The sequence below is a fragment of the Hesperophylax consimilis genome, chromosome 16 (assembly GCF_061612785.1).
Source record: "Hesperophylax consimilis isolate HC1 chromosome 16, BYU_Hcon_1.0, whole genome shotgun sequence".
Taxonomy (NCBI): Eukaryota; Metazoa; Arthropoda; class Insecta; order Trichoptera; family Limnephilidae; genus Hesperophylax; species Hesperophylax consimilis.
In genome coordinates, this window is record NC_142851.1 from 30,139,836 (window position 1) to 30,158,463 (window position 18,628).

Genomic DNA, 18,628 nt, shown 5'->3' on the forward strand with positions numbered 1-18,628 from the left:
AACAAAGATAAGCAAGAAAAGTAAAATAGACAAAGTTGTGTAAAGTAATTGTATATTTATGTGGGAGATCGTTGTATGGAAATATGTAAAATGTAAATTCTTGTAAATTTTCTACCTGTTGGTTGGTGTTATTTTTTTAATAAAATTTCCTCGGTAACTCAAGGTGTCAGCTGTCGGGAGCTCTATCTTCCCACATTCCTTATCTGCACGTATTATCTGCATGGTATATTATTTAGGTGTTGGTTTCGCCTGCATACAGTTTGCTTGTGTATATTGGACCCCATTTATACCCCGTACACTGGTTGACTAAAGGGAGATCTGAGACCACCGCCGGGCAAACTTTGTACCAAATGAGAAATGGAAAATTCTCTGCAGACGAAAACAGCGAAAATTTGTTTCAACACTCTGAACGTGTGATAAATCATGACAATAATATTACCTTGCATACTTAAGCCCTTACCAATAAACGTTTTCTTTTAAATTTTTAGCCACTGTTAACCAACCGTTTAATATAGATTAATGGTTGTTTATGAGATGATTATTTTTCAGTTTGGTTGTGTACTTTAACTTCAAATCCAAATTAAAGTAAGATATTGTGTAATTATGTTCATATTAAGCATAAAAAGAATATTTTTTTTAAATTCAAGGGGTTTTTCGTGACATGTATAGATTTCTGAATAATTTCGTAGAGAGTTTTGCAAGTCGACGATTCATTTCATCCGTGTCATTCTTCAGAAATGAGCTAACTTAACGAAATTAAAAATAGCATGGAGATATACGAATTTTAAAATAACATATGTTAAAACATATTTTGATGTTTTCCTTTAGTAAACATGAAGGTGAGACAGACATATTTTTTTTTAGTTTAATTAACAGAGCCTACAGACAAAAAAAATGTAGATGTGAAATCAGCAAACATGAATATGTGAAAATCAACAAACATAAAGATGTGAAAATCAAGAAACATGAAAATGTGAAAATCAGCAAACATGAAGATGTGAAAATCAAGAAACATGAAAATTTGATAATCAACTAACATGAAGATGTGAAAATCAAGAAATATGAAAATGTGATAATCAACTAACAAGAAGATGTGAAAATCAACAAACATAAAGATGTGAAAATCAAGAAACATGAAAATGTGATAATCAACCAACATGAAGATGAAGAAATCATGATGTAACACCAACAAAACTACCAACAGACCGCCTCGGAACGGAAAACGAAACTACTAAACTTAAATTTAAATTGTCATGTCAAAACTAAAAAAAAATATATATATAATTGTTTACATCTTCCATTTTCCAGATATCAGAGGTAAACCGAACAATTGTTATGTTTTGTTTTGAACTTGAAGGAGAATAGAGATTTTGAAATAAAGAGAGAGGAACAATATACTAGTTACCTCATAATTCCATCACAAGTGTTACATAGAATAGAAATTACTACATTTTGTGTGCTAATTTTTAACTTTTTCTACAGCGCAAACATTATCTTCCCTACAAAAATAATCCAGAAATCTAAGGCGTTCACAGGTGATTATGGTCCCACGAACTCCTACACCTAATGGATATACCCGCAGAAAGCGAACCTCGTGTTTATTCTTACGGTAATCCATTGTTCGCGGAGCACTCTTTTGACAACAGCGAATATGACTTAGCAGAATCCAAAAGGCACTTAGAAAATCCCTGTTAACACGGATCTTTTCAGAAATTTCTGTGGGTATTTCAAATTATCACGGAGCGGCAAATGTCGGTTGAAAATATAAACAAATACATATTTTTACTGAATTACATATATTCGGTGCGTATGTTTTGTTTAAAAATGTTTACTTTTTTATATTCCCAAAGTTTCACAAACTTTTTCAAAGTCTTATTTTTATTGTAATAAATAATTTTTTAACAACGTTTTTTACATGAATACCGCACTACTAGATCCGAAACCGTTCTCGACCGTCTGTAGCCGTGAGACAATGACATTCCTAATTGGGGTATGTTGTGAGGTTAAAGGTAATGGAGAGGGAAAGGAGACGGTGCAAAGAAAGACGGGGAAGTACCTGGCTATTCAGATCTGGTCACTAAACATAGTAGCCATTTAAAGCAACGTTTCTATTATAAATATTAGTTTTTCACTAAGGTGATAATTAAAGTATATACCACTCAGAAACGTGCGGCAAATATGCTGTATTATGATATTTTTAATTATGAAATAACACAAATTAATCTAATCAAAATTACTTACACAAACCGGAATTTGAATCCGCGACCTCCAGATTTGTAGCCGAGAATCTTAACCACTCAACCACTGAGGCCGTCGAGTTAGTTTGTTCTTTTTAACTAGCGGTGTTCATAGTTGTTAGCGTCTCATTTATGTTTTTAATCGTAAGATGAATATTTCGTCTTCGTAGGAAATAATATAAAAATTACTTTTGATATTTTATCTATGCATTTTCAAAATCAGCACATAAATAAATAAAAAAACATTTGTTTTTCCACACGAAAATATTCGCATGCACGGTTTTTTTTTTAATAATGTGTGATTTTCTCAAAAGAGAATCTTTAAAACTGTTTGAAGCCAGCAAGTAATGTTGTAGAGATGAAGCGAATGGACAGGAAAGCAAACAAATATGAATTTTTTAAGCCACTTGCATATATTAATGTAAACAAAAAGTGTGGATGTAAATTTAACCTCTTACGAGACGTATGATAAGCCATTACTTGATTAAAAGTAATTTGTTTACTGGAAGTTATAAGATTAAAGAATAGTTTTTATATTGTTTATGCTACATAAAAATGCCAAATGCGAATAGAAATGAAAAGAAAAATCATTGGAGTATTTGAAAGGAGTCATGTTATTTTGTTTATATCTACCTCAGAGGGAATTCGAATAACCGGTGAACCGTCTTTTTTTCTCATAAATATATAACAGGTTTTTGTCCACAGGTACTTATAATTTTTTTCACTTTTAATTTCCCTGGCTTTCTTCATTAGTAACTTGTTAGAAGGCGTGAGGTGATCATTGAGGAATATACGGCTTGCTACTTCTGGAACGCCGATATCTGCTGAAGTCAAGGTCCGGTGGCGACGAGCAGCTACCAACAAAGCGTCCTTGCAATCTCGCCGAAGAAGACGTATGATTATATTTGATGTAGATGTGGGTGTGGATGTCATTTTAGAAGCTGCCGTTGGCCATGGTCATTGGTCGCACTCTATAAATGTAGTCAATGTCCTCTTTTTGGAGTTGGTTCCCAACTTTCTGGGATATATTCATTATAATACCCTGGAGGTTTTCACTTTTTGACATCGGAACTCTGCAAATTTCAACATTACGCAGTCTATCATATTGTTCTCGTTGGTTCATTTTCATATTAACGTCCTTTATAACATCCTTGAAATGAATAACTTCGCATTCCAGAGAATCAATTTTAGCGGTTTTACTGCTCAAAGCTAACATTTTGGTGTTTAAAGTTTCCATTTGTGAAGATAAAAATTCCACTGATTTTATAATATATTCTAATTGATCTGTAAAGTCCTTGAATCTTGCGTCTAGCTTAGAAACAATGGTTTTTTCCATCTCTTTAAGTTTTCATTAAGGGTTTTTGAGAGCTGGTTAAGGATTTCATTTAAATTTATAAGATTATCGTCATTAATTTGTTTGTTTGCCCTCGTATTCTTTTTCATGTTATTGTTTAAATTAGAATATCACTTGTTAATTAAGAAATAATAATAGTCAACGTGATTGGTTTAATTTCAAACACTCAGCCAATAACGATGACCAATGAGAGATCTCCGCGGTGACGACACTATTTTCTCACTTCAATATTATTATTTAGTACAGAATGGTAACAAGGATTTATTGGAGATTTATTTGGTTATTGATGTTTATCAGCGCTTGTAGAATAGAAAAATAATTTCACTTAGTAGATTGAGTAAAACTGTATCGATTTAGTACCGGAGTTTTAGATTAGAATAATTATTTTTATTGATAATCACAATAATTTTTTTTAATTTTTTTTTTTTTAATGTGACACCTCACAAGAGTGTCCCTGCCTGTGCAGTGTACAGACAGGGGAACTATGTCACCACCCGGTTGGGCGGCGTTGTGAGGCGGAATAAGGTAAGGGCTGTAGGAAGGGATTTGTAAATGCGAGCCTTGAAGAGGCTTGGATTATAAGAGGGAGGAAAAACAAATGCCGGTAGCTCGTTCCACATACGAGCCGACTTACACAAAAAAGAGTCGTAAAAACGGCCCGTTCTCATGAAGCCAACGTCAACCGTGAACGGGTGTTCAGTTCGTGTCCGTCGAGTTTCGCGCACGTGCACCGGTGCATCAGGAATCAATGCTGCTAGCTCATTGGAGCAGGCTCCATTGAAATACCTGTAGAACAGACACAGCATGCCTACATTGCGTCTATGCATTAGAGAAGGCAATCGGTCTGTTAACAACGGATTGTCAATCAGACGGATCGCTCTCCTTTGCACAGATTCAAGCAGGTTTATCAAGTATTTTGGGGCACCAGCCTAAAGGTGGCTCCCAAATTCAATAGTTGGGCGGACTTGAGACTTGTACAGGGTCAGCAGCTGGTCACTGTTGAAGAATCTCCTAGCCCTGTACAAGACCCCCAACTTTTTGGAAGCCTGATTTACTCGGGCTTTTATGGATCCCCGATACTTGAGCTGGTCTGATATAGTAACTCCAAGCATTTCAATGGAGTCTTTATTGGGGAGAGTGCTCCCATCAAATTGCACCAGACAGTCATTGATCTCCCTCTTTGCCGAAATCAGACACGCTTGGGTTTTTGAGACGTTGAAACTGACCAAGTTGGCCTTACCCTAGGCACGAACCATCTCGAGGTGGTGGTCAATTTTTTGCTTCAAAACTTTCCGAGCTGTTCGGACATCATAAGTGGAAGGGGGCCTGTCAAAAAGATAACCCTCGTGAACGGTGCTGTCATCAGCGTAGCAGTGAATTGGTGCACATTCAACGAGATCGTTGATGTGCAATAAAAACAGCGTCGGAGACAGCACAGATCCTTGTGGCACCCCCGCATTGATTTGGTGCGGTGAAGAAGAAGAGCCGTCATCCACGGTTTGAATTGTTCTTCCCCTCAGAAAGTCTGCAATCCAACTATGTAGGGTTGGGTGGATCCCATACGATGGTAACTTCCCGATAAGCGCCCGGTGCCAGACTCTGTCAAAGGCTTTGGAGATATCCAACCCAACGGTTTGAGTTTCACCAAAACGTTCCATGTACCGCCCCCAAATATGCGTCACATATCCGAGTAGATCGCCACACGATCGGTTTCAACGAAATCCATATTGTCGATCGCTTAGGATATTGTTATTCTCGAGATATGTGAGCAATTTGTTGTTAACCACCCTTTCTAATACTTTCAAGAGTATGGAAGTGATGGCTATGGGGCGGTAGTTAGAAGGGTCGGAGCGGTCCCCCTTTTTTGGGATTGGGTGGACGATTGCCTTTTTCCAAAGATCTGGCACCTTTCCACCTTTGAGAGAGAGCCTAAATAATTTCGCGAGCACTGGAGTCATTTCTGCAGAACACCTCTTGAGGACCAAGGCAGGTATTCCGTCCGGCCCACTGGCTTTGTCGACTTTCAGCTCGTTCAAGATTCGGAGAACCTCTCTGTTCCGGATCTTCGGTTCCTCCATTTGAAAACCGCAGTGCGGAATGGAAGGGGGAGTCTCTCCGTTGTCTTGAAGAGTTGAGTTTTCCGCAAAAATTTTGCCTAATAATTCAGCATTCTCGCGGGCCGAGTTAGCCAGCCGACCATCAGGTTTGGTCAGAGGTGGGAAAGTGGTTCTGCAGAAATTTCTTCCGATCGAGCTAGCGAGTGACCAGAAAGCACGGTTACCAGTGGGGCAGTCAGCCAGCTTTTTCGCAATTCTCTGGTCGTGATCTCTCTTAGCTCTATTTAGAACTCTTTTACAATCCTTTGCCCGTTTTCGGTATTCCGAAAGGTTATTCATGGAGCTAATCTTCCGAAGTGCATTAAAAGCCGTATTTTTGAGTCTGACAGCTTCAGCACAGCGATGGTCAAACCACGGTTTTGTGCCCGCTCCAGAGGATTTGACGGAGAAGGGAATGTAGCAATCCATTGCTGATGTGATTACTTCTCCTACCTCGCGTGCACAAATTGATGGATCCTCGGAGCTAAAGCATACAGTACTCCAAGGAAAGGCGCCGAAGAAAGACCGCATGCCGTCCCATTTTGCTGCCCTGTAGTGCCATACCTTCCTCTTTACATGTTTGTCGGGTTGACGGTTCATGGAAGATGGGACAGAGGTGGTAATCAGGCAGTGGTCAGAGGATCCTAAGGGCGCTGTCACCTCCACTCTGTACCCGAGTGGCTCACTAGTGAGAAACAAATCGAGTAGGTTGGCTCGATTTGATGGGATGTCTGGTATTCTGGTCGAAGATTCTACGAGTTGGCTTAGTCCACGGATAAGAGCAAAGGATTCCGCTGATCTACCGGCAGAGTTTGTTGGGCCCGAGAACTTCAGCCATTGTTCATTATGAACATTGAAGTCCCCCAGGATTACAAACTCGGCCGATGGATAACGGGGCAAGAGAATATCTACAGTGTCACTCAAGTATTTAAACAACTCAACAGTGTCTGATTCGGCAAGGTTTGGTGAGCGATGGTGAGCGATATAGGCACGCATAAATTCTCATCATACCGGTGAGATCCACACGTACCCATAACACTTCGTGTTTTGCGCTCTCGATATTTGCGAGACGAGCGCAGCTGATGTCAGCACGGCTGTAAAGGCAGACACCTCTTTTTGGCCTGAAAAGGCTATCCAGATGATATCCTGGGCAGTTCAGATAGGAGGTATCTGGGGGCTCGGCAATCTGTGTTTCCGTAAGGAAGAGGAGATGGGGATTTTGTGAGAGAAGGTGGTGGTGGATGGGAGTTAGGTTGGTGTGCAGACCGCGAATGTTAGCGAAATTCACCTTCATCTTCGGTCCACACTGAGGACTTCTACTGTTTGCTGTCGCTGAGTTTATATTAATTTGTTGTGAGTTCATAGTTTTTAAGTTTGTTTTATTTGTTTGTGGGATTTAGGATGGGTTGGGAAGGATTAGGTTAAAAAGGTTGGGTGGGGAGTTGGAGAGAGGAGTAACTGGATACACCAAATGTAAGGTATGTTCTTCTGACTGCGGTTCCAGGCAATGGGCAGGAGAGTCCGGCTGTGGAGGTCGCCCAGTGCGCCCCAAACGCTGGATGCTTGGTCCTCACCGGTCACGAACCGGCACAACATCAGCGGCAGGGTTTTTTCGCTGGCTGATGGGGCAGCCCACCCTTGGTCGTGAGCCCAAGGGTCGGGCTCTTGTACTATCCAGCGGCCCGGACAGCGATAACCGGTTTACTGGATCTCCCTCAACTGGCCTCTCCCAGCCCGGCCCGCCCCGCAGTAAGTAGGCCGACCCATTCATCAGTGTGATCCAGAACGCACAACCCTCCATGAGCCCGGGCACCCCTGCTAAGTCACCAAACGTAGCGAACCACTTCAGGTGACCTGTGGCAGAGGTGTTGGTAACCCAGAGTATGGTTCCCGGGGCGGCGGTACCCATTGACCACCTCCCGAATTATAAAAAGAGACATTACAGAGACCAATGCTTATCAACTGTTAAACGTTATTAGGTAGTATTGTTGTGATGTATATAATACACTTGTAAAATTTTTGTTGAACATTTGGCTGTCATCAGTTGTTTTGTTTTGCTCTATCTAAAATTAATTTTTTACCATTCTTTTTTGTTTTCTGGCAAAAAAAAGTGTAGTGTGTTGTGCCTTGAGGTTTCTTCTCCCTCCTGATCTTCCAGGAGTCACTTTTCGCTGCTGATTTCCAGATATTTATAAACTTTTTTACTTCTGTCATTTTTCATACTATTATTGTAGTTGTTTACTGTTGTGAATAATGGAGGAAGATTTCCCTCCTGGACCCCCTACAAAGCCCCCAGATCCCTCTCCAGACCCCCCAGACGGGGAAAATGTAGAAATTTCTGACAGTGATTCTGTCATATTGACTTCTACCAAAAAAAGGAAATTTACTCCTTCTTCCCCAATAAAACTTGACTTGCCTTCGACTTCACTGTCCCCACCAGCACTTTCTCAACTTCCTCCAACAAACTTTTATTCTCCTCATTCCCGTGGCCCATTCATAGCATACGCCCAAAAAACTGAGCAAGGGAAAACCATCCACCCTCTTGAATTTGGCAAATTCCTATCAAATAGCAAGAATCTTTCAATCAAACCTGGAGGTGTACAAGCCGAGGGTCGCTTCCGAATCTCCGTCGAATTCCTCTCAGGGCCAGCTGCCAACAGTTTCATCAAAAATATCTTCATTTCATCTAATTCAAAGTTCAAGGCATATATCCTTACTTTCAATGTCACTCGCATGGGCCTGGTCAGAGGTATCTCGACCGATCTGTCCATCGAAGAAATTCTGTCTTCACTTTCAACCCCCCAACACATTGGCAATCCCATAAAAGCCAGGAGGCTAAATTACAAGGACTCCTCTGAGGGTATAATTACCTGGAAGCCCTCCCAATCTGTTGTTATCACCTTTGAAGGTCAATCTCTTCCCTCCCATATATATTTATTCTTCAACTCATTACCAGTTGAAATGTATACATATCCCACCACTCAATGTTTCAATTGCTGCCGTTTTGGTCATACCAAAGCTGCATGCAGATCTCAACCCAGATGTTTTAAATGTGGAGAAAACCACGCAGCTGACCAATGTCCTTCTTCCTCCTCACCTAAATGTTTTAACTGCTCAGGCTCACATACAGCTATCAACACATCTTGCCCAGAACAATCTCGCCAAAAAAATATTAAAATTTCAATGGCCTCTCAGAACTTGTCTTTTCTGCAGGCTTCTAAATTATTCCCGCCTGTCAAAAAATCATTTGCTGAGGCTTTATCCAGCAACTCCTCATCCAACCCTCTTCCCTCCACTGCAACAACTTCTTCTCGTTCAACTAAATTCACATACAAAAACGCTATCTCTAAACCGGCTCCTGGATACGATCAGCAACAACACAACTCACTGCTCTTAAATCCCAATGGTTCACCTCTTTCAAATGCCACAAATGGGTGTGCAAATAATTATAATCCGTCCTCAATGAACTCTCTTAAACTTTCTGAAAAACTCTCCCAAGACAATTCTTCATTTATCCAAACTCTTATTATGCTTCTAATTGACCTTATTTCTTCTCAAAGTAATCTACCGTCCAACGCTGCTACTATTATTTCCACATTAAAATCATTTATTCAAAATGGCTCTTCAGGATGTCAGAATACTTCAGTGGAATAGCCGAAGTGCTATTTCTAACAAATCTGATCTCCTTAACCTATTAAATTCCAACTTTATTTCTTTGGCTGCTATCTCGGAGACTTGGTTTACTCCATCCACCCACTTTAATGTGGGAGGGTATTCCTGTCTCCGCGACGATCGCCCGGAAGGTTTGGGTGGCGGTGCTGCCCTTTTTATTAAAAAATCCATATCATGTTCCCCAATAAATAATATCAAACCCCCCAATGCTGACTTCCAAATGGTTGCAGCTAAAATAAAGGACACATCCTTTATTTCAGTCTATCTTCCCCCAACAGCCCACTTCAATAAACAAACTTGGTTGCAAATTGTAAGTCAACTAAGCCCTCCTTTCTTTATATTAGGCGATTTTAATGCCCATTCCCCCGTCTGGGGTTCTGCTTTCTCCGACCGAGATGGTCGAAGTGTGATGGATTTCCTAGATCAATCCAACCTTTTCCTTTTGAATGACGGATCTCCTACTAGGATCTCACGCCCCAGCACAAACCCCAGTGCAGTGGATCTCTCGATATGTTCTACTAGTCTGGCTTCTCTCTCCTCGTGGGTGGTGTCCCCCGACCCTTGCTCCAGTGATCATTTCCCGATCATCATTACTTATCAAACTTCTTTTCAATCGGACAAGTCTCATATTTCGACAAAGATTAAAACGAAACACACCAAATGGGATGAATTTAACTCTCATATGGACAAGTTCCTACTAAATTCACCCGCCACCGATATATTTTCCGTCAAAGATGATTATAATAACTTCAAATCAATGCTCATAACTGCAATAAATAAATCAAATCCTCCCCCTAAAACTAAATCTCTCAAAAAACTCCCTCCAACTCCCTGGTGGGATGAGGAATGTTCCAAAGTAGTAAGAATTCGGAAAGCTAAATCTCTTTCCTATCGTTACAATATGACTATGGAGAACTATCTTATATACAAAAACGCTGAATCCAATGCCAAAAGGGTATTGAGGTCAAAAAAAAAGATCCGGATGGTACAACTTTTGCAGTTCAGTATCTCCGAACACTCCAATTTCGGAAGTTTGGTCTATGATCCGAAGATTTCGATCCTCCTTCAGTTCACCATCTCCTCGAGCGTCCCATTCTAAATGGATAGATGAATTCTTGGACAAAATTGCCCCCCCTTCTGTTCCTAACTTAGATGAAATAACGCCCATCTATAATACTCCCATGTCTAATCATTGGCTAGACTCTCCATTCACCTTAATTGAGCTAAAAAATTGTTTATCAACAGTCAAGGACTCATCTCCAGGCAGAGATGGTATACCTTACAGCATAATCAAAAATAGTAATGATAATGTTCTAAACCACTTCTTAAGCATCTTAAATAAAATCTTCCAGACTGGTATAATGCCTGATGACTGGAGTTCTCAAATAATCATCCCTATTTTAAAAACAAACAAATCTCCAAATTTTGGATCCAACTACAGGCCAATCGCTCTTTCATCCACCCTCAGTAAACTTTATGAAAAATTAATTAAAAACCGATTCGAATTTTTTGTCGAGAGTAAACAGCTTCTCTCTCCATCTCAATTTGGATTTAGGAAAAAAAAATCCACTCAGGATAACCTTGCCATCATCAGCACTGATATTAATTTATCAATTTCTAAACAGAAAGTTTGTCTTGCCGTCTTTATAGATATAGAAGGCGCCTTTGACAATGTTTCCATCCCAATCCTGAAAAAAAAACTTCTAGGCCTTGGCCTTCCCCCCATGTTTGTCCAATCAATTATTAATCTATTTCTAGATAGAAAAATTTTCATTGAACTTCCAGATATTTCTCCTCAAAGTAGGTCTATTTGGAAGGGTTTACCACAAGGCGATGTATTGTCCCCCTTACTGTATAATATATACACATATGATATGCATGTCACTATTCCCCCACAAATAAAAATTATCGAGTTCGCAGATGACATAGCTTTCTTCTTATCATCCAAAATCATCCCTCTTGCCGTCAAATATCTTAACGAAGCCATGAATGCCTTTTGCACATGGCTCACGTTACATGGTCTTGAACTTTCAATCCAAAAGACTCAGTGTGTCACCTTCTCAAACCGCCATAAAAACCCCCCCGTTCAAATTTTATTTAAAAATTCTCCAATCTCCAACCCTTCTGAAGTAAAATTTTTGGGAGTAACATTTGATAGGAAACTTAAATGGTCTTCCCATATTAATAATTTAGTTACTAAATGCGAAAAAAATTTAAATATCATCAGATCATTATCTGGCGTTTGGTGGGGAGCTCACCCTACTTGCATTAAGTTGCTTTACAATGCACTTATTCGAAGCCATCTCGACTATGCCTGCCCACTTTTTAGTACTGCCTCAAAAAATGTACTTAATAAATTAGACAAAATTCAATCTAAATCTTTGCGAATAATAACTGGAGCGATGCAATCGTCACCCATCAATTCCCTTCAAGTAGAATGTTCTGATCCTCCTCTTTATTTAAGGCGTCAACTATTTGCTGACAAATTTGTTCTTAAATGTTTAAATTCTAAATGTCATCAGGTTATCCCCAGCCTCTCGTTGTTCATTGACTCAAACCATTCATCTACAATCAGAGCTTCAACTAAACCTATTCCTGACATCTGTAAAAATTTTAAGTCTCTCTCAGAGCTCCACATCATCCAAAATGATCTACTTCCCTTATACAAACTAAAATATAGTCACGTCACCCTATCCCCGACAATATTAGAAGGGATCGGAATCTTTAAAAGTCATTCCAATCTCCCGGCCCGAACTGTCAATAATATGTTCAATGACATTATTTTATCTAAATGGCCCAACTTTTCTCTTTTATTTACTGATGGATCCAAATCTCCCGACTCTCCTAACTGTGGTATAGGTATTAACGTTTACCACAATAATTCTAATGATAGAATATTTCATTCAATTTCAAATCAATTTTCAATATTTTCAGCTGAGTGCATTGCAATAATAGAATCTCTCAAATATATAATCAAAAATAATTTTGAACATTCCCTCGTTCTCTCTGACTCTCTCAGTTCCCTCCAAAAACTTAAATCCAGTCCTCTTCTTCATCCTGATGATCATTTTGTATGCCTTATTCGAGAGATGATAGCATCCATTCAAAGCTCTGGTAAATCTGTAACTCTGATTTGGATTCCTGGACATGTTGGTATCATGGGTAATGATATTGCGGATGCCTTGGCAAAACAAGGAGCGTCCAACCCTGTTGTTACCCTCGTAAACCACATTCCCTTATCTGACATTTTTTCCATCATCAAAGAAAGATCCCGCAATGTTTGGTCAGAGTATTGGCACATTGCTAGTCAATCCAAGGGAGCCTGCTATGCCTCAATACAAAGGACTATACCATCAAAACCGTGGTTTCAGCAATTCCCTCATTTTTCCAAAAAAGAAATTTCTTCACTCATTCGAATGAGGATCGGTCATTGTTCCGTTCCTTCCCATCTTTTTAAAATTCACGTCCTTGACTCCCCAGATTGTACATTCTGTGGTCTAGAAGTGGGAACTTTAGATCACATATTTTTTGGTTGTCCCTCTCTAAACAAATATCCTCTCTTCTATCAAGCCTTAAATAAAATTGCCTCCCCTCCATTCAACATTTCATCTCTTTTAAGTCTGAACTCGACTCCAATTTTCATTATAATTTTGAAATTTGCCTATTTAAATAAAATTAATATTTAAATTCACCTTTCAATACACCTTTCTCAATAATTTTAAATGATGGCCAAGAACACCCTTGAAGGGTGAAAGCCAGAAATAATGGAAAAAAAAAAAAAAAAAAAATTGTTACATGTACATTCATTCTATCCTTATAACATATATATAATCCCAGCTGAGGGTAAATCAAATAAAATATAAACACACTTGGGTAAAATTTAAAAATGTAATTTAAAATTTCATACCATTTCAACATAACATATTATGGAATGCAAATTAATAATACCCCGATTTTTCACTCAAATTTATGATCACACAGGTTAATAACACGAAAAATATTCCTCCATTAAAAATGATTATGTTTTTCGTTAAAAATGTATCATGAACTTGTAAATAATAAATCGCGTTCCATAAATCGAATCATTCCGATGTATAAATCTGCGGGTTCATACGTGTAAAATATATTTTGAACCGCGGGGGATTCTGGTCGGGAAAACGCCACGCCACTGGGCGCTGGGCCTTCGGGGAAGGATTTATTCTACCTCAACTTGGGGTTACAGACCTAGAGCTGTATTTTCGCGACCAGTGGCGTACCATCATTATTTTTTCGTGAAATCATTTATCAAAAATGTTATTTATTTATATTCACTCTTCTTTGATAAGTCACATGCACCTTATGAACACGAGATAATTATCTTGATAATAATTTATTTGTAGATTTAATTTTTTTTATGTTTTTTGCTTTCAGCCTTCAAGTGTGTTTAAGGCCACCATGTTAAATTATGGAGAGAGGGAATGTTGATGAATTTATATATTATTTTTGTTTAAGTGGGTAAATTACAAAATTATACAAAATATCTATTCTTGCATCAGCATTGGGTTATTAATATGTATAGTTAATATTTTTACGTTTTTTCTTACTTAAAAAAATGCATACTTATTAAGTACCGCAATTGATTATTTATATTGCTACTATGGGGAATATTACAATTTTTTTAGAAAACTTATACATTTTTACGCCTTTGAAAATGAATAAATATTAATTTTTTTTGTGGTTGGCCATTTTTTGGACTTCAAGAGAAATCTAAACCGAAACCTTTAATCAAAAAACGATGCTATTCCTACATGCCCACAGCATTATTAACTCGTAAATAATACAAATACGAGATTTTTTTAAACTTCGTTAAGTGTACGAGAGCAATAGCTCAAAACATAGTAAAAATTCCCGCTCACACCGAGATTCCAATCCACCCCTGTGTGCATAACATAAATATTCTTTTCCCATTTCCCGGCCAGGGGTGTATTTATGAGTTGGCCGCCAATGATTAATGACCCCGGCTAGCGGTGACTTTGCTGGCGCGATTACCGTGATCATGCCTCTACCAACCCTCCACACATCTTCCATACTCGTACTTCTAATGCGGCTACACCCCACACACACAACACACAAGACACTTACGGTTAAGTGAATCTCTCCCGTACTTACGGGAAATATGTGATAATTTTGAATGCACCCCTGTTTTTTTGTATTTCAAATCTGGTTAATATATTGTGAATATTTTAAATTATGGTTCTAACGACATGCATACCCCAATTGGGGACACCATAACTCTACTGATTTCAGGCAATTGGGACTCTTGTGCGGTATTTACTATGAAGACACAAATTGTGTTAACTGGAGTAACAAAGTAAGGAAAACAAAAATATGTTTGCGTACGGTGGAAACTCGGAATTTTCATCGCATAGATGGAGAACAAAAAAAAACGATTTACGTATATATTTTAATTTTACTATTTTAAAAATCATATTCTCTCCAGCAACCGATTTCGTCAAATTCGACCTCGAAATTCGTACTTTGGACTCGATTAAATCGAAAACGAACGCTCAAATCAAAAAAGCTACACATCAAAATCGAACCCAAATATGATGTAGATTCACCAGTTTACCGCTTTTATATAAATTTAACGATTTAAAAAATATATCAGTCGTCGCTTCATACAACTACACATGAAGATTTTATACTCAAAATAACACATCTAAAACAAGATAACTTATTATTATTAACATTTTAACATATTAACATTTACGATAACGCCATTTAATAAGAAAGTAATAATAATACCTATAAATTACTACACGAGTACATTAAAATATTTCTTGGTCTGTGATTCTGACAAGATTAAATAGTTATAAAATGGGTCGCAGGAAATTGCACATTGAAAACGCTGCATATATACCCACAAACCAATACCAAACTAATGAAAACTCACAGTAGCTTTATTGGACCTCGCACTTTTAATCTATTACCAAAAAAAATCAAGTAACAACTAAACTAGCGAAATACCAAAAAGGATTAAAGTTGTGGCAGTACAATGCAAATGTTGAAGCATTATTCATTTAATTTTTACTTTTTTCCTTTTTCTGTTTATTTCTGTATATTTATTATTATTTTATTTTGTGTTCTTTTACTTCATATATATTATCTTACAATCTTTATTTTTACTTTGATTTATTTTTAATATGCACCTCTTGTACAATCTTTTAGACTAATTTTAATTATAATCCTACCGTTTTTCTTTATATGCTTACTGTTATTTTTAGGTACAAAAATATAATGTATACACTTATATTACCCACGCACAGGCTGTGCCTTAGTGGGTTCCCTTTCTTATTATTATAAAACTGTAATGTCAAATGTATAAATTGGGAAAAAATAATGGAAATTAAAAAAATATATATATAAAAAAATACTAACATTGGCTTAAGAATTTGCGAGAACAAAATTTTGTTCAGCCATTTTTGTTCTACAAAATATCAAGGCATTCGCCAAATATAACGAATTTAGCCATTTTTTTCCAGGTTCCTACTTATTATGATTAGTATTTATATAAGATAAATTTTTGATAAGGTAAAATAAAAAAAAGAAGCAATAATATCTAGACTAGTCTTTTATATAATACATATTCTAATATGTAAAAGCCCATCATTTTGGGTAAGCAATTTTTTTTTTAAATTACACTATTTTTTTATTCGTCGCATGATTTGGTAAATTAGGTAACTTGGATTTCACCAAGCAATTCAGATGTAACAATTTTAATGACGCTCATAATACCTAATCATTGACTTGTGAACTTTGAAATTTAATCTCTTTTGAACTGCTTTGACAAATTCAGTTTAACTATCATAAACGAAACAACAGTGAATTGCTTGATTTTGCTAAATAATTCATCACATTTAAAACGATTTGTTTCAATATCTGTACTGTAACAATTCGTTTTAAGGCGATGCACTACGTAGTAATGCGAAATCACGTGTTTTTTATTTGAAAATTTGGTCGCCTAGAAATGTTTCAGATGCTTAAATTAAATACTGCGAGTAGAATACATCCTGGCTTTTGAAATAATCGAGTATTTTTTAGATAAGTCTTTTTATAAGCCCAGAAAAAAAGGCCTATAAAAACTGATTGAAGTTCAAAATTTCCTACTTACGAACCCATTTTAGGTTATGGTTTTATTGTATAATGTGGAAAATTAAGTTATTTATAAAATAATCGAAAAACATTTAAATATTTGTGCCTGAACATATACAAAATAAAATAAATAGTCACTTTTTGGCCATGTTTTTTTCTTGCATAAATCGAAACAGGTGGTTGGTGTTATGCGGGAATTTAAGCCTTATCGCCATCTACATAAGATGTGTTATTGATAGCGGCTCGATTTAAAATATTACACGACGTAGTGCATCGCCTTAATAACTATTACTACCAATTAAACTGATCATAGGTATATTATGTACCAATATCAATTTGTGCCATGAAATGCTGACAAAAACTCATGACGATTTAAATAAATTTTAATAAAAACAAGAATCTACAGAATAAGCTTGGTAAGTTAATTGTTTAATTTCCATTTGGTATTCATACCACAATACGTATTCAGTATTCATAACACATTTCGCTATGTTGCCTGCAGTCTTGGGTGCAATATTATGCATTTACTAGATTAACGTCCTGTCATCAATTACACCCCACACCAGCTGTTTAAATTAGACTAGATATTATAAATCTACCTACTCAAATAATTTGCTTCAGAATAGAAATTTTTTATATATTTTAGCATTTATAATTTCTACAAACTTACGCTATACAACATTTTATGAAGGCATTTTAGCCAGCTAACCTGCTAGAATTCTCTTCCGCGAATTTTTGTTTTCGTCATCTGCCTCAGGAAGACCTCCACTGGGGAACCAACTTCGTCGTAATTGTTGGTGTCCTGTAATCTGGCATACAATCAAAATGTCCAACCCATTGCAGTCCTCTGAACCTCAAAATTTTTACGATAGTTTTTGTATTTTCTCTGTCTTCTTCTGATACATGTTTTGTTTAGATTTGTTAGTATTATCTTCTTCCCGACAAAACAGAGGTCCTGCGTTCGATTCCCAGATAAGACTATTATATTTTGGTTTCATTTAGATTTGTTAGTAATATATTCAATGATATAAATACAGTCTGGTGTATCCATATAATTTTGATACAGAGGAAACCTTAGACCTGATCATGTACATTGAATTCTGAATTACACCCGAGATAATGTATTAGATATTGTGTTGTAATATCGCCTTGCATTCCGGTTAACGTGCAAGGTTAATTACTGAACCATCTCTGGTATGCGGTCAGCATTGTTACGGGTTATTGGATGCCTTGTACATATTGCACCAAACTAGGATCTACTACTGCTTTAGTAGATCATCTACTCAAGCAGACTAGCTAAGCACAAAACATGCAGGTTAGAGGGTCTACTCAGGTTAAATACGAGATAAGCCGCTTTAAATATATTTTGGATCTATCAAATTAGATAATGAAATTGACTAAACTTTAACATATGAGTATGTCGTAAATCTTTCTTGAGCAGATCATTATTTTCATTGGCTAATGATTCGAACAGTTAGACCACACTTATATAGGTTTGTATTTCTTTGAAGTGATTTCGACGATTTTTTAAATTATTTTGAAGCATACTAGCAAACGTGTAAAGTTACGTTCTTCCACACGGATGTGGAGTAGCACCTACTTTATTTATTTTATTTTAACTTGTTAAGTAATTAGTTTTACTATCTGAATTAGTAGTTTAGATATTTGTATAAACATTTATTTTATATTACCGCATAACCTTGAAATAAAATATTCTCGGCAGCAATCAACATTTTTGGGAAATAAAAATAACATAATTAATAAATTATCAAATAATTATATGCATTTTTTTAATTCTTAGCATCTGATTATTCAAAAAATAAACCACGTGCTGAAAATAGTTTTTACGTTAAACTCCAATTAGAAAATTGTTATTGCGTTACAATCCAATCAGAAAAAAGCCGATGAAAAAATATATGAAGCCCGTGCTTACTATTCGATTTTTTTACTATGACAAATTTTCTGCTTTGAAGTTAAGAGTTTTTAAAAATACTAATTACAGAGTTTCATGATAAAAATACTTTTATAAAATCTAGAATAGCACAAAATAAATAAGTATTTTAATTTTTTTTCTTCTTTTTCTTACGTCTTTGTCTAACGAATGCGTATATTGCATATGGTCATCAGATTAATCTTTA